This window comes from Sus scrofa, chromosome 15, assembly GCF_054392235.1.
Source record: "Sus scrofa isolate SSC_HxYL_T2T_F1_AM1 chromosome 15, Sscrofa_HxYL_maternal_Yorkshire_Landrace_v2.0, whole genome shotgun sequence".
In the NCBI taxonomy this organism is placed as follows: Eukaryota; Metazoa; Chordata; class Mammalia; order Artiodactyla; family Suidae; genus Sus; species Sus scrofa.
In genome coordinates, this window is record NC_139397.1 from 31908237 (window position 1) to 31933420 (window position 25184).

At 47.2% G+C, this 25184-nt stretch overlaps 1 protein-coding gene across 16 annotated transcripts in view; it reads right to left on the minus strand.

Moving 5' to 3' along the window:
- Positions 1 to 24594, minus strand: part of MGAT5 (alpha-1,6-mannosylglycoprotein 6-beta-N-acetylglucosaminyltransferase) — a 372876-nt gene extending 348282 nt beyond the window's left edge. For 8 of the 16 annotated variants that reach the window (XR_014830585.1, XR_014830586.1, XM_021075184.2 and 5 more), the window contains exon 1: positions 24224 to 24594. The gene's annotated coding sequence lies outside the window, so the exon portion shown is untranslated. Of the gene's footprint in view, positions 1 to 23287; positions 23500 to 23846; positions 23905 to 24223 lie in introns of those variants that run through there. The other 8 variants (XR_014830587.1, XM_021075187.2, XM_021075189.2 and 5 more) reach the window with 4 other exon arrangements.
- Between the last annotated feature and the right edge of the window lie 590 nt (positions 24595 to 25184).

The window sequence follows — 25184 nt, forward strand, 5'->3', positions numbered from 1 at the left end:
CTCCTTAGCTTTTAACTTAACTTTCAGCTCAAATTTCAAGATTCAGGAAAACGTGATCCCAAGTTCCTAAAAAAAACTTCCCTAGATCACAATCTCTTGGGGGATAAGGGGAGAACATTAACGAATATCCAGGAAGTAAAAAAGGGGGGGTCCAACTTAAAAACAAAAACTATGTTGGGGTTGGGGATGGATTCAAGAAACAGCTGTTATTGATGAGTATTTAGGTCCTACTAAGAATATTCCGCAAATGGTTTGTGATCAAGTTTAAAAGGTCATCAACAGTGCATAACTGGTAATGCAGAGAGCCTATCCCTCCAGGAAAACCTTATGCCTTTTCTGGAAAATACCCTTATTGGTCAACCAGGCTACAGTGGCAGAGACACAAGACACCCAAGGCTTCTGTTAGTGAACCATGTGACTTGTTCTCCCATGTGACATCACTCCTAAAGATGTCAGCACTCCCAAAGATGTCATGTGACCTGTCTAACCTCCCAAACCAGTTGCCTCCACAACTATTTTGGCCACACATCTCATTAGCAAAAAGTAAGCATGAACCTCTAATATAGGTTCACTTATTAAAAAATAAATAAATAAATAAACATGTAGGTATTTATTACTAAAATGTAAGTCCTTAGTTTTTTGGGGTTTTGGGGGTTTTTTGTTTGTTTGTTTGTTTGTTTGTTTTTTTTTGGTCTTTTGTCTTTTTAGGGCCACACTGTGGCATATGGAGGTTCCCAGGCTAGGGGTCTAATCAGAGCTACAGCTGCGGGCCTACGCCACAGCCACAGCAATGCTGGATCCAAGCCTCATCTGCAACCTACACCACAGCTCATGGCAATGCTGGATCCTTAAACCCACTGAGCGAGGCCAGGGATCAAACCCGAAACCTCATGGTTCTGAGTCAGATTCGTTTCCACTGAGCCACAACGGGAACTCCATAAGTCCTTAGTTTTTTAAGGGAAAAAATATATATAATTTAGAGTTTTCATGTTTTCTCCCCATAACCCAAGGTTATCCTGAGTACCAAATTTAGAAGATCAATGCCCTGGGCCTGCAATGCTGTGACCCTTGGAGCCTGATGACCATCACCTTCACTCCACCTGAGCCACATGCCTGACCTCTTGTCCAGATCACCTGTCTCAGTCTCTATGCTCAACACTGACGACCTGCTCTTCACGCCTGAGAGTCTTGGGATCACATTTCTCCATTTCCTCTGGGTCCACAGGCGACCCCTCCAGATTTCTTTACCTCCCATTCATTATCAATGCCCTCTTTCCCCCAAATCTTCATCTTTCCACTATAATCACTCAGCAAAACCTCCAACTTGTAATGACAAACTCAATCCCTTCTGCACTCAGGTGGCTCAGCAGGACCAGGAAAAGCAGATAATCCCGGGTGCCTTCATGCCCTCATCTTCTGCAGGCCTTTCACCACCATCAGGAACTGGGCTTCTTATCCTCAGCTCTGTTTCCCTTCATCCTCAGCCAACAATCCCAAACTGGCACCCCTTCTGACCTTCCACCCTCTCCAACCATGCCATCAACCAATTCATTCCAACATTCACTGTAAGCACTGCTGGGTGCCGGGTGCTGTTCCAGGGCTATAGAGATAGGACTGAATCTCACAGTGCTTACATCCTGCTAAACAAACCCACATCAGGTGTTGGGAGACGATGAAAATAAAGCTGTTACATAATAGGGAGCAAGCAGGGGCCAGAAAATCCTGGTCAGTGGGTGTGACCTACTTTGCTTCCCTCCCACTTCTCCTCCTTCCAATTTTAATTGAGGTAAAATTCATAAAACTGAATGAATCATTAAACATGTACAATTCAGTGGCCTTTAGCACATTCACAATACGGTGCCACTAGCACCTCTGTCCAGTTCCAAAACATTTTTATCAGCACAGAAAGAAACCTTGCATCCACTCGGTAGCCCTCCCATTCTGCCTGTCCCCCCAGCCCCTGGCAACCATTAACCTGCTTTCCGTCTGTGGATTTACCTATTCTGGGTATTTCCTATTAATGGAACCATAGGACTCCTCTCAAAATCTTTTTTTGTTTATTTTTTTTGGTTGTTTCTTTTTTTTTTTTTTTTTTGGTCTTTCTGTCTTTTTAGTGCCGTACCTGCGGCACGTGAGGTTCCCAGGCTAGGGGTCTAAGTGGAGCTGTTGCCACAGGCCTACTCCAGAGCCACAACAATGCCAGATCCTTAACCCACTGAGCAAGGCCAGGGATCAAACCTGCAACCTCATGGTTCCTATTTGGATTGGTTTCTGCTGCTCCACAACGGGAACTCCTCCTCCCCAATTCCGACAACAGCTCTGACCTCCCAGCTCTCTTCCCTCCAGCCACCTCCTCCTCCTTCTCCTCCCCCACCTCCTCCTCTGAGACTTCTCTCTCCTTTGTGCCTCACCCATCACCTAATACATCAGTCCCAAGACCCCAGGTCCACTCCTGCCTCTGCCTTCAAAATCTCCTTCTGAGTTGGCTCTTTCAAAACAAACACCCACCTTGACCCAACCTCCTCTCGCCTTTAGGACAACTCTGACACCCTCCTTCTCTTCTCAGACCCTGAGTTAGAGTCTGCAAAGGTCTTCAGAGATTTCCATCTTGACAAATGCAATAAAAATTCAGAGGGCTTCATCTCTCTGGGGTGCTCTGGTCCTGCCATGCCTGTGACCTTGGGTAACTGGAATTAACACTCTGTCCCTTGCTTGCCTCCTCTGTGAAATGGGGATCAGAATAAAACTTACTTCGGAGGGGTTTTATGAAAACCCAGTCCTTGGAAGCTGAGCCCAAAAGAAGTCTTGGAGGAACAGCCAGAGAGGCCTGATCCTGCCAGAAAGGGTTTTATGGACCTGATCGTTGTCACCAGAGTGGTAACATTTTTGAGCCCTTACAGTGTGCCTGGCACATGGATGAGCACTTGAGATGTTTTTACTCAGTTGTTCTTTGTAAAACCCCTCCAAAGTAAGTGTTATTCTGATCCCCATTTCACAGTGTTACCCCAAAGAGCCAGTCCCTGGTAACTGAGCCCAAAAGAAGCCTCAGAGGAAAAGCCAGAGAGGCCTGGCTCTTTCGGGTAACACTGTTTGGGGGACAATATCATCCATTCTCCTGGCTTTAACCACCGCCTGATTCAGATAATGCCTAACCCCCTCCCCCGCCCCCATTACCCCATCTTTCCCCCCAGCTCTGCCTAGCTGAGCATTCCCGGGGGAGGATCTGTATGGCACAGCAGCAGCCCAAGGATCCTTGAATGTAATATGTCCAAAGTTTAGCTTGGATTTAGGTGACTCTCCTCTCCTACCCCTCAATCCACCTCTCCCAGGCCCCATTCCAGCATCCCAAGATCTCTTCCTGGGATCCCTGCAGGGGCCTTTCCCCTGCCCAATCTCATCCTTGTTCCTTCCACCCTTTATGCTGTTGCCAGAACACCTCATCCGAAATCCAAAGCTGTCTGTGTCACTCCCCTGCTTAAAATTTTCAGGAGCTCCCTCTCCACTGTTTTCAAGAACAAGCCCAAATGCCTTCCCCAGGAAGCCCTCTCCCAACCTTGCCCCATTTCCAATTGCCCCTGCCTCACCCTCTATTCTCTGGGAATAGCTGATTGCTAGAGCAATGCCATAGTTAGCTCACAGCGCTCCTCTGCTCAGCATGCCTTTCCCACCAGATTCTCCCCAATTCTGCACATCTCTTGAGGCTCAGTTCAGGCATCACTCCCTCAAAGAAAGCTCCTCTGATGCCCCAGATTAGACTAAGCACCTTTCCTGCCTGACACTGGCTGACATTAGGTGTTTATGGGTCTGTTTTCTTCAAATTCCCTGCAGACCTTGTCTATCTCATCCATCCAACCATCCATCCTTCCAACCATCCATTCATCTAACCATCCACCCATCCACCCATCCATCCAAGCATCTATCCAACCAGCCAGCCAACAAAAATGCCTCAAGAGCCTACACTGGGCTAGGCAACAGGAATATAACAGTTAACAAGACAGACATGGTTCCTGCCCTCAGGCAGCTGATAGTTCAGCAATGGAAACAATGAGAACCTGGGACAGCCACCTCACCCCTCCCACCCTCTCCCCACCACAGCAGCTGCACAGTGTGAGCTCTAGAGCCAAGCTCTTGCTGGGTTTGAATCTTGTTTCCATGACTTATTAGCTGTGAAACCTCAGACAAATTCCTTCATTTCTCTGTGCCTTGAAAATCAGAACAGTCATACCTACCTCACAGGACTATTGGGAGTATTAAAAGAGCTAACGGACGTAAATCAATGAGAAGCAAGCATAACCCAGCCTGGCACATAACACATGCTTTCTGAGTTAGCTGTCCTCCTATTGATGGAGCAACGGGGGCACTTGTGAGAGCACCCAGCCCTAGATGGCCTAAGTTGACCTTTGTGCCTCTATGCTTAACATACAGGTGCTCAGGAGGTGTTCACTGAGCCACGCCGGTGAGGCCCACAAAGATGATTCAGCATCAAATACTCACAGAGCCTGAAGTCATGTGCATAACATCTGACTGGACTTGCCCACTTCTGCAGAAGCTCATAAAGCAAGACGGTGGCAGGAAAGCACTAGCCCCCCAGATCCCCTGAATTCCCAGCTGATGTTTCCCACCCTCTTCCAAGATGCTTGGCATCTTCCATAGGGCTCTCTCTATCCACAGCAGAAGAGGTGCAGCTCGACACCTCTTTTATCACCATGCTTTCCCTTGTTACACCTCTCCTCCAAGCCCATTTTCTTTTTCTCTCTGTCTTGTGGCCTGTGGTCCTCTTATTTCCAGGGGGAAATCTGGACCTTCAAAAAAACTACCAGATATCCTGGTCTTCTTCACAGAGCAACTCAAACAAATCACAGGAGCAGGTACAATTCCTAAGCTCCCCAAGTCCTCTCCTGGTCCCACTAGTCCCTCATGATGGGAGAAGGCTTCTCTTTCATTACCAGGAAATTTCTTTTTGCCTCCTCTGGGAGTCAGGCTTTTTTGCATGTTCCTAGCTTCAGAAAGCAGATCCCCGAGAAACCTGGGGGTTGAATGACAGTTCTCATTTGAAAGCCAGATTCCAAACTGCCGGCCAAACACATAATTCTTACCCATCCGCCAGATTGCTCTGGTTCCCAGCAGTGGCCTTGGAATGGCACACCATTCTTTGGCACTGCCGACCTGGGGACAAGTGGTGATCCAGCAGGACATTTTTAGAGGCCGTGGGATTTACAGAATTACTCTGTTAGGAAACTTTTGCTTTCACAGCTCACTGGCCTGGAAGGTAGCAGAAGAACGTGACACAGTGAAAAAATAAATCCTGGAGTGCTCTGTGATGCTCTGTACTACTCTCTGCAGTTGGGCTGTACTATCAGTTACAAGTATCTTGAGCTTCACCTACCTTTGTGTCTGTACTTCTGCTGTGTGTTCACACATGTATCTGAAGCTCACAGTGGCACAGAGGCTCGTCACAAGACAGGGTGCCCAATCCTGGGAGTCCAATATATTGAAGTGCTGAGATTTTTTTTTTTTTCCTTTTCTTTTTAGGGCTACACCTGCAGCACATGGAAGTTCCCAGGCTAGGGGTTGAATCTGAGCCACAGCTGCCAGCCTACACAACAGCCACAGCAATGCAGGATCTGAGTTGAGTCTGTGACCTACACCACAGCCATAGCAACATAGGACTGGAGCTGTATCTGTGACCCATGCTACAGCTTGTAGCAATGCTGGATCCTTAACCCACTGAATGAGGCCAGGGATGGAACCCGCATCCTCACAGTCGCTATGTTGGGTTCTTAATGTGCTAAGCCGCAAAGGGAACTCCTCAAGTGCTGGGGTTTTATCTTAACATTTCACAGTAATGATTATGCCATGAAAATCTGCCTTGATAATAAGTCTTGGACAAAGTGCTAACAATAGGTGTAGTAAATTTCATCTACACACCTTACTATTGAAGAATTCATCATATTACTCTGTATGGCAATAGCCACTGGCTATGAAGATGTTTGCCCTGGATATGAGAGCTTATGAGTCTTCTTTTGCCTTTCTTGGAACTGCTACAGCAGACTCATTCTTTAAAACAAGCAAAAAAAAAAGATGAAAAGCCATTTTTTAAAAAGAGAAAAACCATCTGCCTTAGCAAAATCCTTTCTACATTTTTATACGAAAGAACTTTTTCTTGCCAAGGGGAACTTTTACCTAGCCTAAGAGGAATTTCTCTTCAGTGCCCTACCTAATGCAGAACTCACCTGCAGAAGTCTATTCAATATGTGCCTTAACAATTCATCTGTAGGTATGGCAGCCCAATTTAATGCATCTAATGGAGAGCAGGAAGGCTCAGGAATCAGAGACCAGAATTAAAACCCCAATCTGCACCGATTAGTAGGGGCACACTACATCCCCATTTATGGCTGTTATCCCAGTTTTATCATCAATTTAATACACCTCCTTTCAGTCTCAAAAGTGTTCAGGTCTGGCTAATAAATTATATGATCACCTTATGGTTATGTGTGTCATTGCAGGCAACACACTTAGCTTCCCCATACACTGGTTTCACATCTGTCCAATGAAAGTAAGGGGTTCTAATTTACAGGGTTGTCATAAGCATGAAATTAGACAGTGTGCTCAAGGCTTGGTTCTCAGGAGTGCCCAGTATTCCTCTGAACACCAGCTATGCTCAAGAGGTCCACTTTCTGGAAAAAGCATTGCTCTGTATGTGAAGTCTTCACCTTTAGACTGTCGGTTTGAAGACAGGATCTGTAGTTTCCATTTTTCATGGTGATAAAATCTATAAAATGGTAATGAGATCCATGTCCAGCAGCGTACAATTAATTCTGCCATCCCTGACCAGGAGACAAATCACTTATGGATATTTAAGCTCCTATACTCTAGATCTTCTGGACTTTATTTACTCTCTCCATAAAGGTAAGATGAAGATCAAAATTCACCCCAAATCAAACCTCTATGAAAAGTAGGCCAAGTGAATGTGGTGCCCATCAGGGAGGTGGGAGGGGTAAGAGATCCTTCAAAGGGAGTGAAAGCCCCACCCCTTGGCCAATAAATCTGGTGGATTTCTTACTTTCTCTCACCTAAAAGACTGGCCTTGCCCATCGAATGATAGGACAGTTTCTTGATGCAAGGTTCTGAGGCAACTCATTTAAAAAATTAGGTCAAATGGTACCCAAAATCTTGCACATGAATCTGTACTAGCAGTTATCAGCCCAAGAAGCAATGGGATATGCTGTTCCTTTTCACAAAGAAGAAAGACAAGAGACAGAGAGACAGAGATGCTATCGCTTCACTGATAGGCTTGTTAAATACAAAGATGTTCTCTTTAGTCTTTAGACATGAGCAGTAACCATATCTTAGAATGGAGTGGCTCCTACTTCTTTAAGGGAGTGGCTCTGACTTCATGAGAAATTTGATCAATAACTAAATCCAGGAAAAATGAAGCCTCAAAATTTGAAACTATCCTATTCCAATCTTCAGCACAGTATCTTCTGAAACAAAGAATGAAAAATATAATTCCCATGATTATTCAATATGGTGGCCCACCGCATTCATGTTGGATGTGTGACGATCCCTCCCCGGCGCAATTGCTACAGATTTCAAAAGGAACTGTTCAGCATGTTCTAAATATAGACTTAGAAGTTGCTGGGGGGGAAAGATGCACATGGCAACAAAGCAATGACTCCACATCTGGAGGACAGCAAGGAGCAGTGCAGTAGGCTGTTCTGTGGCAAAGTCATTTCCTCTCAACAGAAGTCTCCAGAAACAGGATAAAGGCTGACACCATCCCCAGGAACCCAGTTATATCTGGGGCACAGCACCCTCGAGGATGGGACTCCCTGGTGGCTAGGTAACAACCAGGACAAAGCCCTGGTGGACCTGTCCACTTTCACCCCAAACCCTAATTTCTGGGAAATTTCCCCTCCCCCACAAATTAGGAAAATACACCGGCAGCCATTTTCACAACCTGTTTCTTGGGCAATAGGGTACTTCTTAGAGCTGTATGGTGATTCTATCACTTTCTATCACTTTGAAGCAAACGAAGAGGAAAACAGAAGCTGGGCTGTCTATAGGGAATTTTCCTGCCAAATGTCTAAACCAGAAATCACACTTCTGTTAAGGATTCAGATAATCAGCACGTGCGGCTTTTAATGCATCACGTACTGATCGATACATGCTTGCCAGAGGAGTGTTCTGACAAACTTGTCTCCTCTTGCATGATAAAGGAATGAACCGAGGGCAAATCAAGTGCCGTTTCTTCTTAGAGCAGGTCTAAGAAGAAAATAAGCCAACTGGAGATAAGCCCGCACCCCCTCCACACCCATACCTGGCAGTCTTGAGGAAAGGCTGAGTCAGGAGGAGGTCAATGGAAGAGAGAGGGCAGTGGTGGGGTGTGTGATGTCCAGGAGGCTCCACATTTCCACTCCAATTTCTGTACCACCCACCCCTTGGCAGATGGGTGAGGTGGTACCCCTTCCCAAAATGTTTTAAATGCATAAAAATAAAATGCACAGGATTACAGAGAAAGTCAATTATATTTCACTAGGGTTACCCCAACCTTATTAATGGTGACATAATAACACATGTGCTTATTTATTAATGCATTAAATAACACTACCCAGCAGCACGTGTAATCACCACCATCATTTCTAAGTCAAAATGAGTAGGTCATTTCAAGATTATCTGTCAGCCATCCATAATGTTAGAGGAAACTATCAGATTTTCACTGGTGATAAAGTCACAGACAATGCTCTACTACTCTGATTTGTGGCCAAGGTCCAGATGTTAGGGAATCACTCAATTTTAGTGAGAAGTTAGTGAAAATCAAGGTGTCATATTTTCCCATGCAAGCCCACAGGTCTCCTCGGATTTCTGCAAAGTGGTCTGCAGTAGTTCACCTGAAACTCATCCGATAATCTGAGATCATCCCCTACTCTTACGGCCTCTTCAGAATAATAAGACCCACAGGGGAGCCTGAACCCAGCAGGAGAACCAGCCACCCTACAAGGGAAGGGGGAGGATCCACACCCATGGAAGGAGCAGGATGGGGCCAACATCTCTATACTTAATTTCTCGGTCAGCTCTACCCAATGCATGGGCTACAGTTTTTTGTTTTTTGTCTTTTTTAGGGCCGCACCCGTGGCATATGGAGGTTCCCAGGCTAGGGGTCTAAGCAGGGCTATTGCCACTGGCCTATGCCACACCCACAGCAACGCCACATCTGAGCCGCATCTGTGACCTACACCACAGCTCAAGGCAACGCCGTATCCTTAACCCACTGATTGAGGCCAGGGATCGAACCCGCAACCTCATGGTTCCTAGTTGGATTCGTTTCCTCTGTGCCACAACGGGAACTCCTACAGTTTTCGTTTGTTTGTTTGTTTTTAATGGTTAGTGTTAAGATTTATTTAATTCAGTAGATTCATGGATGGTAGGGGATTACTTTGTAAATCACTTCCCCTGATGTTGAGTTCTAAACCCTATTAGCCCCAAAGCTCAAAGTTTAGAGCAAACTTCTAATACCATTTTACTCCCTGGAATAAATTATTAGCTAACCTTCCTAAACACAATTTCAAACACATATATTTATTGCCTTAAGAGTAATATAAATGAGAATAAAAGCAAAATAATTTATAATGAACTGAACATGTATTTCAAAATTCAGTTAGTTGGTCAAGACAATATAGAAGGCTTATGGTGTTATTACATGCCTGTACTTGCACATAAAACCAAAAAACAGGTGAGCTACAACTGTGAACTGACACAGGTGATGTGGTAATGCAGTGGATGTGTGGGGGGGTGAATTTTCCAAAATTGGTAACTTTCTCAGTAAAACCAAGCACAATCTTTCTTCACTGACTGGAAAAGTCAAGGTTTATTGGAAACATGCAAAATATTTTTTTTTTCATTTTACGGCCACACCTGCGGCATATGGAAGTTCCCAGGCTATGGGTCGAATCCGAGCCACAGCTGCCTACCTACATAGCCACGGCAACACCGATCCAAGCTGCATAGACACAGCTTGCAGCAGCACTGGAGCTTGCAACAACAACGGATTCTTAACCCAGTATGCCAGGCCAGAGATTGAACCCAAATCCTGACAAAGATGACATCAGGTCCTTAACCTGCTGAGCCATAACAGGAACTCTGCAAAATATTCTTTATGTGTAAGTTAGGATTCTACGTTCAGGTAATAAACAGGTTCTGCCATCCACTATTGTCTTGTTCCCGAATTGGTCAACAGGACCTGCCCTGGGGTACCAGCCAGGGCCAAGCCCCCTTATCTCTGCCAGGGGAGGTTCTTTTTCCAATTGGATTAGATCCACACAGCCAATAATAAAACTAATGCTGAGACTACAACAGCACAAACTTTATTCAATGGCCAAAGAATGAAGAAGCAGGAACCTAGTTCAAAAATCAACTTCTCAACCCAATTAGGGCACAGAGACACCAAATATTAGGAGGAACCAGATAAAAGGGAAAGATTTGGAAAGAGTGGGAGGAATACTTATGACTTATCTGAGAACAGGGATGTGGTATGGACCTGGAACTGAGGCAATGCTCCTTTTCCATCCCAGAATGGGTTTTTGAGGTTGTTGTCATGGCAACTGTCAACTGTCATGGCGCCAGTGGGTCTGTCCTTTAGCATGCTAAAGTATTACAATGAGAGCACCAGGAGACTTAAGGTCTCCTGGAAGTCAAATCCTCTATCACCTTGAGCCTATTGGTTCTAACCAATTCTTTTTTTCTCGCTCTCTCTCACTCTCTTTGCAGCCCCCTTCAGAAACTTAGATAAGAGGAATTGGTTTCTATTCAAGCGAAGGACAGGGGTATGATTCTGGGGCAACAGCTTTGGTCACAGTCTCACAGTGGGAGAATAAGACTCTTTACCCATCAGAGACATCAGCATCCCTGGTCCCCATCCAATAAATGGGAGTAGCACCCCTCAATCACTGGTAACCAAAACTGCCCCCCAGATTTCTAAAATGTCCCTAAGAAACTCCACACTGCAGTGCCCACGCTCTGCCCACCTCTGGGTGACTTCAAGCTGGACAAAGCGGGGGACACTCCCTAGGAAACTTTCATTTGCATAACAAGAGAAAGACGAGTCTTGCTGGTGGCTTACCCAGCAACCAGCCCCTTAATCCAGAGTTCTGCCCCACAAAAAGCAGAACAAAGAAGGAAGGGAATTAAGCAGACAGTCAGAGGGAAGCAGCAAGGAAGCAAAGGGGAGTCCCAGAAGTCCCAGAGCTTTCATCCCAGGCTGCCAGTGGCTCCCAGCTCTGCTCCTGTGAATTCTCCACTTGGATTGAAGCAGCTCCAGCAAGTTTGTGTTGCTAGCATCCAGGAAGAGTCCTTATTCATTACACCGCTGAACTAAAGAGGACCATTCAGGAGAACTGATTCTCCTGTCAGAGAACCTACCTTACTTGGGGGAACATTGTTCAGGTTTGCCCAAAGCTCTCCATGCTGCAGTTGAAGCTCATTTATTTTGATTCTGTTCCCCCTGCCAATAAATGAACGGGCCAGTGCTCATTCTTCGCCTGGCATTTTAGATTCCAGAAAGACAGATCCAGATCATTTTGGAGCCTTTTCTGCCTCAGCTCCTTCTCATCCATCTCATTAGCCACACAGTATAAATAATGTTGTCCTCCCTTGACAGGCTTGGAAAATTTAGGTATCGGAGAAATTTGGCCTTTAAGGGACCAATTAAGTCTGCGTGAAAAACAAAAAATTTTTTCTCCAAAGTCTTTCTAACTCCCCAAGTCCATGATTTAATGTCTCTAAATTGTATTATGCTCAGAAATAATACCAACCCTAATTCAGAAATGTGGCGATATGGACCAGTTGCCAGAAAGGTGCTCTAAAAGACCCCAGGATGACTATTTCTCTCCACCTCTTCCACTAATGGACTCCATTATACCACACACACACACACACAAAAAGAGGCATTGTTGGAATCTAATGAATAAATAACTAGCGCTTGAATAGAATTTGTGTCCATTTTAATTCCAGCTACTTTCCACAAGAAAGCCTCATTTAAATTGGGGGGGCATGCTTATAATAAAACATTTTAGAAATGCTTGAAAATTTTCCTATATAAGCCAATCAGATGCAACATTAAACAGTAAAAACTTAATTGTTGAACCTGAGTAATTAAACCAGAAAGCTTGAGTATAACACAGGAGAAGGGTTAGTAGTCACGCCTGTGGGATTCGTTTAGTGTAATTTCCAGAAGAGTTATAGGAGAGCTAAAGCCCACTTGAAAAGTATGTCTTTAAATAGAGGATCACAATGCACTGATGGGTTATGAAATCAAGTCAGTGCAAGGGTCAGAAAACCTTTTCTTCAAAAGCTGGATAGTAAACACCTTAGGCTTTGCAGGCCACATAAACGTTGTCACAACTGCTCACTCTGCCACTGGCACCCGACAGCAGCCATAAAGGATCCAAATGGAAGTGACTGGGTTCCAACAAACCTTTATTTACACAATGGGCTGTAGGTTGAATCTTGACCAGTTTTTTCTTTTTTCTTTTTTTTTTTTTTTTTGCTTTTTATAAGGGACACACCCATGGCATATGGAGGTTCCCAGGCAAGGGGTCAAATCGGAGCTACAACTGCCAGCCTACACAACAGCCACAGCAATGCAGGATCCAAGCTGTGACTGTGGCCTAAACCACAGCTCATGGCAATGCCAGATCCTTAACTCACTGAGTGAGGCCAGGGATTAAATACCGCAACCTCAAGGTTTCTAGTTGGATTCGTTTCCACTGTGCCATGACAGGATCTCCTGACCAGTATTTCTTACGTAAATGCAAAAGAGTAGAAACATCAGAGGCCAACAGAGGTAGAAGGGTAGGCACTGTCTCGTGAAATTTTTCTTGGTGTTATACACACATGTGTATGTCAGTTTCGAGTCAATATATTACCCACTGTAGGGTGAGGAACAAAAGTCACCACATTAGAAATGATAGTTTGAGGAGGAAAAATAAATCTGCTTCTAACTGAAACTGTTAAGAATGTAATGGATTTTCATGTTACTGAAAACAAAAGAAAAGAAGGGTTGATATAATGGGAAAGTTCTTTAGCCTAACACATCATCTTAAAAATATATTACAATATTTTGTATTTTAATTATATTAAAGATTTTAAAGAGAATATAAATAATTTAAATGATCTTCAAAAAGACGCTAAAATTACTTCTTATGCCATGCAAGTATCTGATACATGCTTTGTATCAGTTAGCAATTGCTGCATAACAAACTTTCCTAGAACTCTGGCTTAAAACAGTAATCATCAATGCCTTCCATGACTCCTTCACAGGTTAGCTGGCTGGTTCTGGTAACCTAGGGCAGGCTTAACTGACCTTGGCGAGACCTGCTTAGGAGACTTCGATCAGCCTGCAGTTCAGTGGTGCGGCTCACTAGTCCAGGAAGGCCTCAGCTGACACAACTTGGCTCATTTCCATGCATCTCTCAGTCCCTCCCTCAGACTAGCCTGGGCGTGCTCTCATGGGGGTGGCAGGGACTTGAGCAAGCATGCCCAGCTGGATAAATGGCAATGGCAATCAGAAACATGAACCTGTAGGCTTGGCATCTGCTAACATCCTTAAGCCAAAGCAGTCACATGGCCAATCCCAGTAGTTGGGTAGGGAAGAGAAGGGGACTAATAAGTTACAAGGCAAAGAGTGTGGATATAGGGAGGCCATTAAGCGGGGCCATTAGTGCAATCAATCTGCCACAGACATTATTTACCATTTGTAACTGCCTTGGCAGAAACAGAGAGATTTTACATTATTTTAAGTTTTCCCATTACCATTTCTCATTTTGATTTTCCATGATCACTTATAAGGCAGGAAGGCAGAGCGAAAAGAACACAGGCTTTGGAATCAATGAGATCTTTGTGGTCTGGCTCCACCACTTCCAGGTGTATGACCCTGGGCAAGTCTTCTTGCACCTCAGTCCTGTCATGACAGTAGGACTACTGATAATGACATAAGTCACAACAAAAAACATATGTAGTTCAATGTCTGGCTACCTCAGAACTCAAACCTTAGATACCACATGTTTTGCAAATAGTTGACTTAAAACATATACAAAAAGATAAGAAACAAGGAAAGAGGCAAATTTCCCCTGACAATAAAGTTTCTCAACAGAAAACAACAGTTCCTTTATATAAAAAGTAAAAAAACATTTTTTTTTTTCCTTTTGGCCACCCCAAGGCATATAGAGTTCCTGGGCCAGGGATCAGATTCAACCTCAGTTGCAACCTAAGCTGCAGCTTCAGCGACACTGGGTCAGGATAGAACCCCAGCACTCCTAAGATGCCACCAATTCCCTTGGACCACAGTAGGAACTCCAAAAAACCATTTCCCCAAGAGTTTTGAGGACCGTGGCAGGCAGGAAAATGGCCCTCAAGCATGTTTACATCTTAATCCCTGAAACCTGTGAATCTGCTGCCTTATAGGACAGGTGTGATGAAGTTAAGAATCTTGAGATGGGAGTTCCCGTCGTGGCGCAGTGGTTAACGAATCCGACTAGGAACCATGAGGTTGCGGGTTCGGTCCCTGCCCTTGCTCAGTGGGTTAACGATCTGGCGTTGCTGTGAGCTGTGGTGTAGGTTGCAGACGCGGCTCGGATCCCACGTTGCTGTGGCTCTGGCGTAGGCCAGTGGCTACAGCTCCGATTCGACCCCTAGCCTGGGAACCTCCATATGCCGTGGGAGCGGCCCAAAGAAATAGCAAAAAGACAAAAAAAAAAAAAAAAAAAAAAAAAGAATCCTGAGATGAATTTATCCCGGATTTTCTAGGTGGGCCCCATCTAATCACAGAAATCCTGAAAATCAGAGAATCTTCCCCAGGTGTGGTCCCACAGCTCAGCCAAGGAGGCACACTAGTCTTGGCCTGATGGCAGAGGGACAAGGAGTCAGCCCACCATTGCTGGTTTTGACACTAGAGGAGGAAGCGGGCATGAGCCTGTGAATGTGGTGGCCACTGGAAGCTGAATGAGGCAAGGAGAAGGATTCTCCCCTAGAGCTTCATGAAGGAATGGACACCTTGATTTTAGCCAATGAGACCTGTGTTGGACCTCTGACCTAACATTATAAGACAATAAGTTTGTATTCCTGTCAGTCACCAAGTCTGTGGTTATTTGTTACAGCAGTAACATAAAGATGATGTAATCTTGTCATCTTTATACAAAGGCTGACAATGAGGAAATAGAAAAGTCTATCTTGAAGCCACTGAACTGGGAAGAAACTATGGAACTTGGAGAACACTAACCAGGCATGGCATCAGAAATGGAAAGCTATATCTGATTCTGATTACAAGAGCAATTAAAGAAAAGGCAGTAGGACAGAATAAGCAACTCATTATTATGGGAAACACTTTAAGGCAGTCTATAGGGAAGTATAATAAAGTCATTATTTATCCACGCAATCTTCTGGCTATAATTTTGACAAGCATGTACTAGGAGAAAAGCCACATTTAAAAAAAAAATCCTTCCACAGAAACTTTCTACAGGTTTCATTTAACTGATGGCTATTCCAGAAATGTGCAGCTCTATGATCACTTCTAGTTCTTTCTATAGACAGTATGACAATAAGGTAATAAGCCCTAGTGGTGTGTACCATGAACCAACACACACACTCACACACAGTCTCAATTTGCTGGGCTTCATGAGCCCACAAATAATGCTCACAGGGAAGGAGAAAAAAAATGTGTACAGAAAGTCCACTGATTGGTTTACAAACAGAACTCTAAACTGGCACAGCCAAAAAGGACCTCAAAATTAGAACCACACCTAAGAATATACTTAGGGACAGATTAAACAAAGTACAGTAGCTGAGTGTGCTGGGCTCAGCCAAAGAGGCAGACTAGCAGAATCCCAAAGATTCAGGAAACACTGAGATGCCTCATCTGACAGATGAGAAACCAGAATCACAGAGCACTAAAATGAAGACAACTCACAAAGTGCAGAGAGGCCTCACCTGCCTGAACAGGAGCTTACCCATGATGCCCTGCTACCCAGCAGATGGTGATGTGGTGCCAGGCCCTGTCCAAGGTAACAGAACTTCAGATTCCTTTCTGAGAAAACCTGGGGGCCAGATGTTATTTTTTAACCAACTTGGGGGGAAAAAAAACCCTCTCCTTTTCTGGAGCTCAGTGGACATCAAGATGGGAAATAAGGAATGGTGAACCTATAAAAGAAAGTTGGTAACATTTGCCCAAGAGAATTACATTTGCCTGTTCTAAATATTGTACAAAGGGAGTTCCCATCATGGTGCAGCAGAAACAAATCCGACCAGGAACCATAAGGTCACTGGTTCAATCCCTGGCCTTGCTCAATGGGTTGAGGATTTGTTGTTGCTATGAGGTGTGCGGTGTAGGTCTCAGACATGACTAGGATCCTGCATAGCTGTGGCTATGGCGTAGGTCGGCAGCTGTAGCTCCGATTAGACCCCTAGCCTGGGAACCTCCATATGCCGCAGGTGCAGCCCTAAAAAGACAAAAAAAAAAAAAAAAAAGGGAGTTCCCGTCGTGGCGCAGTGGTTAACGAATCTGACTAGGAACCATGAGGTTGCGGGTTCGGTCCCTGCCCTTGCTCAGTGGGTTAACGATCCGGCGTTGCCGTGAGCTGTGGTGTAGGTTGCAGACGCGGCTCGGATCCCGCGTTGCTGTGGCTCTGGCGTAGGCCGGTGGCTACAGCTCCGATTCAACCCCTAGCCTGGGAACCTCCATATGCCGCGGGAGCGGCCCAAGAAATAGCAACAACAACAACAAAAAGACAAAAAGACAAAAAAAAAAAAATTAAATATTATACAAAGATTACATAACGTCGCCTGTAAATCTAGCAAGCACAGAAGTTCCAGTTGTGGTTCAGCAGTAAAGAACCTGACTAGTATCCATGAGGACGTGGGTTTGATCACTGGCCCTGCTCAGTGGGTTAAAGATTTGGCAGTGTCATGACCTGCAGTGTATGTTGCAGACATGGTTCAGACCTGGTGTGGCTGTGGCTGTGGTGTAGGCCAGCAGGTGCAGCTCCAATATGCCCCCTAGCCTGGGAACTTCCATAAGCCACAGATGGGGCCCTAAAAAGAAAAAACAAAATCTAGCAAGCACAAGAGTTAGACATCACTTTAGGGAGGAGGGGAAACAGACCATTCTTAGTTACTGGAGCCGAGAACTCTGTTAAATAACATATGCCATCCCAGTGGACAGAGGGGCTTGAAATTATGTTTTGAAGGTCACACGTAAGACTGGGGACTCGCCATACGAAGCATATTATTGGGGAGGGAGAGGGAGGAAAGTGCCCCTTCCTCTCCAGATCCCCACTTAGGGCTAACTCTAACCTTGGTGGCTCTGAAAAATGCTAGGAGAGGGGGTGAAGGGAGTACGTCAAACACAATTACTAAAAAAAGTACCGAAGGAAAACAGAAAGACAACACCAAGCAAGAGGCATAGACAGTGCTTTCCTAAACCAACATGTAAGAGAAAAAAACTGGTTGTTTAGAACACTCCTCATTGGAATGAACACTAGTAAATTTAAAAACAAACAAAAAAAACGTGGTCGAAAATAACAGTCAAAAAAAAAAAGCAGCTGCAAGGAAATTGATGGCAAACTCCCTATACTTTTTTTTTTTTTTTGCTTTTTAGGGCCACACCTGTGAACCTGAAAGTTTCCAGGCTAGGGGTCGAATCGGAGCTACAACTGCTGGCTACACCACAGCCCCAGCAATGCAGGATCTGAGCCGAGTCTGCGACCTACACCACAGCTCATGGCAATGCCGGATCCTTAACCCACTGAGAGAGGCAAGGGACCGAACCCACAACCTCATGGTTACTGTCGGATTCGTTTCTGCTGAACCATGGTTCTTTAGCCTTCACCTCCTTTGCCACATGTGTAGAATTATACATCTTTAAGACTGAACAGAACTTTGGAGCTCGTTCAATCCCCTCTTACTTTCCAACATAAGAACTAAAGCTCACATCGGTCAAATGGACTAAATTAATGTATTCTTAATTTGCATATTGCTTCACAACTGAACTGAACTCTTCTGTGTGCGCCCTGATCAGGCCAAGACGAAACATCTTGGGCAGGGAGGAACTATTAATTAACTGGAAGCTCAGAATCAGGAACAGGTGAGAATGATAATGTGCCTGAGGCAAGGCTGGTCCTAGGAAAGGAATCCACCGAAAGGCAAGGGTGTTCCTTGGGACTGCAGATGCAGAGATTCTTTAAAGTACAATGATCCCAGTGGCCAGAGGAATATTTTGCAGGACCTCAGCTCTCTTTCGAGGGACAACTTTAGGAATGAACAGAACTTTGGAGCTCATCCAATCCCCTTTTACTTTCCAAGAGACACTGTGAGGATGTCTTCCCAGGCCATTCATTGCAAATGTTGAGGGACAGCCCTGATACCTCTGCCAGGTCAGCCCTCAGCCACTCCATGCTCCTAAAGGGTGGAAATCAGTGCTGAGAGGGACCAGGAGCACTAAGACACAGACACAGACACAGACACAGACACAGAGAAAAACAAACAGGGAGTGAGAGAATGAATATTTAAGGGTGAAATGTGGAGTTCCTTTTGTGGTTCAGCAGGTTAAGAACTCAACATAGTGTCTGTGATGATTCAGGTTCTATCGCTGGCCTTACTCAGTGGGTTAAGATCTGGTGTTGCTGCAAGCTGCTGTGCAGGGCACAGATGCAGCTCAGATCCCAGTAGGTGGGCAGCTGCACCTCCAGTTCGACCCCTAGCCTGGGAACTTGCATATGCAGTGGGTGTGGCCATAGAAAGAAAAAGAAAAAAAGAGTGAAATGTAAAATCCATCCCAGACTATATTCCTAAAATGTCAAACTTAGAAGATGACATAAGCAAGGGAACCCTTCACTTAAAGGCACATAAGTTGCTCAGATTCTTCCATCTGGGGAGGAGGAAGGGACCTGGGCACACCCACGTGCCCCCCACCAGATTTCCAGGGGGAGACTGGCTGTGAGCAGGGCTCTGGGAGCAGGAGGGACAGAAGTCAAATGACTGTCACATTCTCTTCCTGGGTCATTTCTATAAACAAAGCAGGCACACATCAGTTATCAGTTGTTATCATTGTTCCTGTGGGATCAAGGGTCAGAGTCCAGGCCCAGCTTTGCTCTGGGATTTGCCCGGAAGACTTGGAGCAAGTCCTCCTACCTTGCTGCACCTCCAGGACCTCGGCTAGGAAGAGAAGGGATTTGGAGGGGTTGAGGGGGGGAAATCTCCCTGAGGTCCCTTCCACCCCCGAGTGTCTAAGACCCCTTCTGGCTTTGGTTGAGAGAAAGTGCTGGCTAGTACAGGGTGAGCTTGCTATCCTAAACCACTAAGCCCAGTCCAGCTACCCTGGGCTCTGCACTTACTCACCCTGCTACTCAATAGCTGTGTGTGACCTTGGCCAGCTTTCATAACCTCCCAATGCCTGTCTCCCCATGTATAAACTGGGACTAACAATAGTATCCACATCAGTATTGCAATGAGGAGTAAATGAGATACAAAAGAAGCCTTTGCAATCAGGCCACTACAGAAGACACATTTTTCACCATCACTTGGAGTTTCTCGCCCACCTGTTCGCGACATTTCTCCACCGAGACATGCAATCTTTGCTGATCACCAACACAACAGACTCCCATGGATGGACGGAGCCATGAAAGAGATCCAAAACTATTGTATCGGAAGACTGTTCAGTGTGGGATATTATAAAACACATCTTACCAGCACACCAGAACTTCGAAGCAGACTGCGCTCAGAATGACAGCACTAAGGAGCAGAGCTTTGGTCAGAGTTGGTGGGAGGAGCTTGGGCAGGATGCGTGGGCAGTATCTGGTACCCATTGCCTCAAGGGCCGGCCCCTCAAAGCAAGGAGGGATGCAAATCAGTGAGGCTGTTATTCTTCTAAGGATAACCTTGAAGGGCTGACTTTTCAAAAAAAGTAAATCAGTTGCAAACACCGGTACTCTTACAGGTAACAAAACACTTGGATATAGCAAGGTCTTGAGTTCAGGGGCAAAAGGGTGGAGAAATACTCCTTAGCCATCCTAGGTAACCACCCCAGCTGGGGCCAAGGTCCAGCAGGCACACAGACACACAAGCATGGCAGTGGGGGGGTGCCAGTTTTCAGGGAGAACCCTCCCCCACCAAACCCTATCACAATAGCTTATTCCCCTTGCCTGTCCAGATTTTTGAGGGTGGATAAAGGGCCCTGACAGGAAGATGCCTGTTCCCTTTGCAGAAGGTTAGGTATTCAGACAAGAGAGCTATTGTGAGATTTTGAAGAAACACAGCAATTCCTCCAACCCTTCTCATGCATAAATACTGCCTTCTGGATATGACAAAGTTGGGGACGGAGACACTTCATTGTGGCAATGAAAAAAAACAAACAAATAAATGCAACAGTCCAAGTGGGCAAACAGAGATCAAGTCCCAACTCTTCTAGCTGAAAACATGGTTAATGTACTAAGGCTCCTGGGACCCATCTTGGCAGCTTTCCAAGAGATATTAGTTTGCATTAACACACTGAAAGAGAAGGTCAGATGAATTAAAAGTAAGAAGGTAATTTTGAAGGAGGACATCTTCATAACAGTACCAGCACCTACCACGCGTGGCTCAAGGTGGCTGCCTGATAAACTCTCGGTGAGAACTCGCAGCTGGCACTGAGGTCACGACTATGCTCGGACTTTTCATGTAGAGCCAGGATGCAAGATAGTATGGGGACATAGCTTTGATTAGAGACTTTAAGAAGACGACGCTGGGGAGATCTTTACTCAATTCTGAACAGAAACTGAAAAGTATTACCATCTTCTGGCTATTAAGAGTGACCCTATACTTCAAAGCAATTATGATCTTTAAAGGCAGCCTAGTAAAAGGTGTATTGGCATGTACCAAATTTCTTTCTTTCTCTCTTTCTTTCTTTCTTGCTACACCCATGGCCTTCAGAAGTTCCTGGGCCAGGGATCAAACCCAAGCCACAGCTGTGACAATGCTGGATCCTTAAACCTCTGAGCCGCCAGAGAACTCCCCAAATTTATCTCTGACTCAAACTTCTCAACAGTCACCCACCCCCCAAATATAAAGTTATACCTGCCCCCCCACTCTGCTCTCTCTTTTTTTAAAGAACCTAGATTGTGAAACGCACACACTTCCTTTAGCCAAAACCATCTGTTAACAGTTCACCTGACACCAAGACCCTTTCCCAAACTGACATTTCTCTATAACAAGTCCCCAGGGAAAATGCTCCTGACAGCACAGGCTTTCCCAAAACCTACTGTGATAACATCAAGGGAGAATAACACCCCCAACCAACCGCCACCCTACCTACAGCCAGGAGACCAAGATAGTTAAGGAGGAGGGAATAAAATGAGCTCCCATTGCTCTTTAAGACTTTTAGGAAGGAGCAGAGCAACTACCTGCCTGGAGGACCAAGAGTGCAAAAGGACAGGAACTTTCCAACCCAAGTCGCACTGATGACTGCTCCTGGCAGTTTTCCAGACATCTCTGCCGGGGACATGGGTCACTGCCTATGCCCTGCCAAAATCATCCTGAGGGTGACTCTGCAGTGACTTAGATTCCCCAGCCACGTGAAGCATTAGGAAAAGTCATGTCAAATGTCAGAGTGACATCTGGAACCTATGATGAGGAACCCCACGTCTTAGCGAAAGGACCAAAAGGGGTACCCTCAGCTGAGATCACAAAGGGAATCTGGCATGGCAATGCTTTGGGTGGCCAGCTGGGCAGAAGGCTGGTTGGTTATTTTTAATCGAGAAAACTGAATGGGAAGGGAGCAAATTTGAATTCCTATGATCTCGTGAGGTCCCTTCCAGCTCCAAGATGCTACCAAAGGAACACTGCAGATGCACATACATATGCACGGGCTTCTTTATAAAAACGTATAGACAAATGTGTGAATATATATGAGTACTGTATTCACACTTTTAAACACAAAGAACTGGAAATGCACACTGCTGAGGAGATTCAAAGGCCCATGAGCTGCTTGGCAGCCACAGCTGGAATACACAGATGTCACTGGCAGATCTGAACAGAGCCCCCCAACCCTCCTGCCACTACAGTTGCCTTAATACCAACTGACAGCTGCATGGGTAGGTGCAAACCCTGCAAAGCCCCAAACCAGGACTGCAGACTCCTTTCTCCCAGTGACCCTAGTCACAAGTGTCCCAAACCCAGGTAGGCAGGCTGGAACAAAGGAGATGAAAATCTCAAACCTGTGTCCAGACACAGCAGTGTCCTTCTCCTCTTCCTCTAGTCCTACAAGAGGCAGGAGGGTCACCACCTTCTTCCCTTCCCACCACATTGTCTCCAGGGCCTTTCCATTTCAAGTTCACTACACAAACATCAAGTTGATAACTGGAGAAAACCAAAAAGCCCTCTAGAAAGGGGAGCTTTGCTCTAATCCTAATAGAGCCAATCCGAATCCTGAGAGTGCCTATCTTAGGCCTGAACAATACCAACAAAAAGAATTTGCAGGAGAAAAAAATTCCTTTATTAAGACAGATCTGGGATGGTCTGACCAGCTTGAAACAATTCCAATCAAAAACAATTAAGTGCTGATCCTGAGTCAAGGCTCAGAACATGGGTGGCTAACCTGGGCAAGGGTGGGGGTGGGAAAGGTGGGAAGGTTGGGAGTGGTCTATCAGAGAAAAAACATACCAAGTGGCCCAGGTCCTGATAATGAATGGGGGCGTACTGGGGGCGCACTAGCTTACCACTTGCCTCTCTTGAGAATGAGAGCCTACCTCTAACACTTGAATCCGAGTTGTTTACTGGTGTAGTGCTGCCATTCCACGCAAACCCTCCACAAACCTCAGCTTTCCCCTCCCCAACTTCACGGCCCCACAAGTAGGCAACCTTCCCTAACTGGGCCGCCAGAGCTGTGTGCAGATAGAAGCGTCCGGCTTGGGCCGGGCCTGACAGTCAGTGCCAGGAGTACCCGGCTCCAGACCTCGCTCCGGCGTCTCTGAAAACCCTATGCATCGTCAGGTTCCTGCAGCCTCCAAGCGCCCAGGACCCTGCTGGCGCTCCAAACGTGGCTGGACAATGCAAGCGCCACCTCTTCCCTCTTCCGCGCGGCAGCTACGAAACCACGGCTTTGTGTGACAGCCAGTGTGTGCGCGAGCGTCCCCGGGCTCACACACCCCCTTCCACCCAGTGCCGGCGCCGGGACCTTGAGCACCGTGAGCGCATCGCCAACGGGTCCTCCTCCTCCCCGCCTCTAGCAGCTTCAACGCCAGGCCTCTGGCCACCGGCCTCGGACCTGGCCTGAGGAAGCTGGGGGTGACATCCACGCCCCGGTTCTCGGCCGCGGGGGTGATCAGCGTGAGCAGCGCCAGGAGCCGGGTAAAGGCGAGGCAGGGGTCGGAGGCGCGAAAGGGCGACACGCCGGAGCCGCGCCCCCAACTTTACCAGCAGCGGGCCGGGAGGGGGCCGGGAGGGGGCCGGAGCGGCTCGCTACTCGGCAGGAAGTTCCCAGGGCCACACTGAGCATGCTCTCGGGGATTGTGTGCGCGGGTGTGCGCTCCGCGTTCCCCTCAGCCTCTCCGGCCAGGCAGCCTCGCAGATCACGCCCGCGGGGTTGTGGGCCCGTGGAGATCCTCCAAAGGTGGGGGACACCCCCACGCTCCCAGGTTTCCTGGACCAGAGATCCTGCCTGCCGCATCCCTCTCCCCCTAGGGCCCGGAGCCAACCTCCCTTCTTCTTCCTCCCCACTGGCCCAAGGCTGAGCCTGCCCTGAGCGCCCAAGTCCCTGGGACCCCAGTCCAGCACACACCCGCAGCGTGAACCCCACCAGGCTCCTCCCCGGTCCGAGCGCCCACCTGCCATCCTTGGCCGCTTGCCTCCAGCCCGCGCAACCAAAGCCTCCTCCGGACAGTCCCTTGAAAAGCCCACAATCTCCCCCTTCTCAGAGCCATGGGGGCCGCCTGCAGCTTCCCCGGGGAAGGGGCTGCTCCGGGCAGGTGGGCGCCCCCAGGCGCGTCCTCGTTTGCACTCCCGGGTCCCGCAGAGCGGCTGGGGCACCCACGCAGACGGCGGGGGGCGGCAGCCGGAATCCCCCCCGGCCACGCAGCACTCAGTGCAGACTCTCCCCCACCCCTGCGCGCAGCTCCCCTCGCCCTCCGCTGTCCCCTCTGCGTTCATCTCCCCGGGGAGATGGAGAGCTTTGACGCTGTTGCCCCGACACATTGGCTCTCACCTCCTTGTTGGGCAGCAGCAGCAGCCGGGAGCGCCCGCCAGCCGCCGTCCACGCGGGGCCCAGGGCGCGGCGGGGCAAGGGGTCGCGGCGCCCCGAGCCTGCGGCGCGGCTAACTGGGCTCGATCGCGCCCGGGGCCGCCGCGGCTGCAGGGGGAGCCGCAGGGCCGCCGCCGAGCGGGCCGCGGCAGGGACGGTCTGCAAACTCTCAGCCCTGGCGGGGCCGCGCGCGGCGCGTCCACACTCGACCTGGACACTGCAGAGACTCTCCTCCCGGGCGCAGCCGACCAGGGCGGGGATCTGATCGCAATTTCTTCCAGCCCTCCCCTACCGACCTTTCCAACTTCTCCCGGGTTCTGGGCTCGCAGCTCTCTAACGCAGGGATTCCGGCCAGGGACGTTCGGCAAACTCCCCGCCCTCCCCGCGGAGCGCTCAGCCAATTCTGAACGCCCCAGCCTCTCAGGGGCCGTCTGCAAACTCCCAACTCTGTCGGAAAGGACTTCTACCAAGCCTTCAATTCCGCAGCCCAAAGGAAGAAGGGAGTTAGGGAGATAGTTTGCTTGCGATCACAAATAACATTCTAGCAAGGATAGGGGCAGTGTGCAAATACTGATGTGACAGTGCACCCTCCAGAGAGGTGTAGTCCAGGCCTCTCAGCACTCCTGACCTTCCAGCACTTGAAGCCCAGTGAGGGGAGATTATGGACTTAACTGCTGGTACCGGCAGCTGGAATCAGTGCCCTGAGCCTCCGTTTCCATCTTTGTAGAGTGTGTTATATGAAGCAGTGTGAGTTCCTGCCACTTGGTTTTTGTGACCTTGAACAAACCACTTAGCCATTTGAATTCAACATCTTTATCTACAAACATAATAAATGAGGCTCTGTGAGGTTATTTTGAAGAAGAGATAAAAATACACGTGAAGTATTTAGTAATGTCCGGCACATAGCAGGCACTCAATAAATGAA